Raw genomic sequence first — 2,835 nt, 5'->3', positions numbered from 1 at the left:
ACCAACAAGAATAGTCTGTTAGGTCCCCTGTTCCTGGGTAGTGTGTGTGCGTGTGTGTGTGTGTGTGTGTGTGTTCCCTCCTTGCAGGAGTCAGGTGTGCAGGAGCCTGTCACCAGCTGCCAGCCATCAGCCTCGTTATGCCCTGCCTTATATACCTGGTCCTCACCTCCACTCAGCGCCAGATTGTAGACTCTTGTTCCCAGTCAGTCTCATTCAAGCCTAGTCATGCCTTTTGGTCTGTATAATGCCCTAGCAGTATTCCAGGCCCTTGTAGATGATGTGTTGACAGACATGCTGAACAGATTTGTGTTTGTATACCTGGACAACATCCTGATCTACTCAAGATCCCTGTCTGAGCACGAGCAGCATGTGCGCCTGGTCCTCCAACGCTTGTTGAAGAACAAACTGTTTGCTAAGGCTGAGAAGTGCGAATTTCATGTGACTAAAATCTCCTTTTTGGGTTTCATCATTGCGCAGGGGAGATGAGGATGGACTCCGCTAAGGTCTCCGCAGTAACTGATTGGCCCATCCCATCTACACGCAAACAGTTACAGCGCTTTTTGGGGTTCGCAAACTTCTACAGATTTATTCAAGGCTACAGTCACATTGCTGCCCCGCTCACAGCTCTAACCTTGCTCTCTATCCCCTCTTCCTGGACCAGGGAGGCCGAGGCTGCATTCCAGGAGCTAAAACAATGCTTCGCCTCGGCTCCCGTTTTGGTTCAACCCAACCCCGGACTCCAATTCATTGTTGAGGTGGACGCATCGGACATGGGGGTAGGTGCAGTACTTTCCCAGCGGGCAAAATGTCATGATAAGCTCCACCCCTGTGCTTTTCTCTCCCGCAGACTCTCCCCAGCGAGAGAAATTACGACATCGGCAATCGTGAACTGCTCGCTGTTGAGTTAGCACTGGAGGAATGGCGCCATTTGTTGGAGGGGTCTGAACATCCCTTTCTTGTGTGAACAGACCACAAGAACCTCTCATACATCCAATCTGCAAAGCGGCTGAACTTAAGGCAAGCCAGGTGGGCTCTATTTTTTTTGATCGGTTTAACTTCACCTTGTCTTATCACCCCGGCTCTCATAATTCCAAGCCAGATGCCCTCTCCAGAGTGTTCTCTGCGACGATTCCAATCCGGATCCCATCAGCATCCTCCCAGCCACTCGCTTTGTGGGGGCAGTGACCTGTGATATCGAGGCCATTGTCAGGCAGGACCAGGACCAACAGACCAACCCAGGTAACTGTCCCCCTAAAAGAATTATGTCCCAGTTTCTGTCCGCTCCCAGGTTCTCCAATGGGGGCACTCTACCAACCTCACCTGCCCTCATGGCGTTAGAAGGACTCTGGACTTCCTGCGCCAGAGGTTCTGGTGGCCCTCCATGGAGCCAGACACTCGCTCCTTTGTCTCAGCCTGTTCTGTGTGTGCCCGGAGTAAGACCCCTACCCAGCTCAGCTCTGGACTCCTCCGGAGCCCCTCCCTATCCCTGGCCGTCTGTGTTAGGTCCCCTGTTCCTGGGTTGTGTGTGTGTGTGTGTGTGTGTGTGTGTGTGTGTGTGTGTTCCCTCCTGTCACCAGCTGCCAGCCATCAGCCTCGTTATGCCCTGCCTTATATACCTGGTCCTCACCTCCACTCAGCCCCAGATTGTAGACTCTTGTTCCCAGTTAGTCTCGTTCAAGCTGTTCTTCACTAAGACTAGTTCCTGTACTTGTTCCCTACTGATCCTATTCTTCTGTGCCATAGATATCCCCGCCTGGTCCATCTCCTGCAACTAGTCCACTCCTGCTCGAGTGCCCCACGGACTTTCCTCCATTCCCGGATACCCATTGTAAGTCGCTTTGGATAAAAGCTGCAGCTAAATAAGTAAATGTCAATGTAATGCAAGTGATCATAGGCTTAGTAGCATAAGAATGGATGCAGAGGAAACGGCTAGCCAAGCTCTGTCCAAAGTAGGGGAAAAAACTTACTAGTTTACATGTTTTTTATATTGATTGTTTAAACCATAAACAGAAATGTAAAAATGACAAGTAGTTTTACTGGAGTTCCGGACGGATATAGAGAGAGCAACAGCTCCACCTCCTCGTGACCTTCTCATACACTACAGAAGAATGACAGCACAGAGAAACACGATTTTAAAAAAGTATGGAGGAGGAGAGATAGACGAAGGGAGGGGTGGAGAGGAGGCGTAGGAAGACATGGTCATATGTGTGTGTGTGTGCTTGAGCGTGGGTGTGAGTGTGTGTCTCCTATTCAGTCCTGCTGGCCTTGTGCTTCTCTTCTGTTAGCTGAAGGTTGCGCCTTGGGCTCCAATGAAAAGAACCCATCGGCAAGCAGTGAGCACCATGTTCCCGTGTGTGTGTGTGTGTGTGTCTTGTGTGTGCAGAATATATACACACACACACGCGCAGGCAGGTAGCCTTGGGCACCCAGGACCCACACACATTGAAGACACGCTCTCCCTTTGTTCCTTCCAAACAGCGCTATAGAAAAGTAATAAAGACAGGAGAGATCTGACAGCCAATTCAACCATCTCTCCTGCTTATTTTATTTTTTCTCCCTTTTGGCCGTCATTCTGTTTCTCTCTGCTCCGCACCTTGATCATCATGTCTCACCCTTGCCTCACCCGTTATGTCTCTGTTTTTCACAATGATTTTTTCTGTCTCTGCTGTGGCAGATCTTTGCGACATTTTCTTTTCTCTGCTCATCTGTTTTTCTTTACTCGCCTTTCTCTTGATGTGTCTTTCTGTCTGTCTCCTTGTCTTTTTCACGTACAACCATTTACTTCACATGGAAATGAGGGGACAACATCTTTTAGACTCTTGCTTCGACCTCACT

General features: G+C 49.6%; 1 long non-coding RNA gene across 1 annotated transcript; it reads left to right on the top strand.

The window, feature by feature from the left end:
• The first annotated feature begins 206 nt into the window (after positions 1–206).
• On the top strand, positions 207–2,521 carry LOC119893535. Its single transcript, XR_005442814.1, has 2 exons — positions 207–1,239; positions 1,744–2,521. It is a non-coding gene; the product is annotated as an uncharacterized LOC119893535 (long non-coding RNA).
• Positions 2,522–2,835: the final 314 nt, after the last annotated feature.

Source organism: Micropterus salmoides, unplaced genomic scaffold, assembly GCF_014851395.1.
Source record: "Micropterus salmoides isolate LMB-PRFRI ecotype aquatic unplaced genomic scaffold, ASM1485139v1 Ms_hic_scaffold_8, whole genome shotgun sequence".
Taxonomy (NCBI): domain Eukaryota; kingdom Metazoa; phylum Chordata; class Actinopteri; order Centrarchiformes; family Centrarchidae; genus Micropterus; species Micropterus salmoides.
The sequence above is the reverse complement of the archived record's forward strand: the minus strand, read 5'-3'. Positions and strand labels throughout refer to the sequence as shown.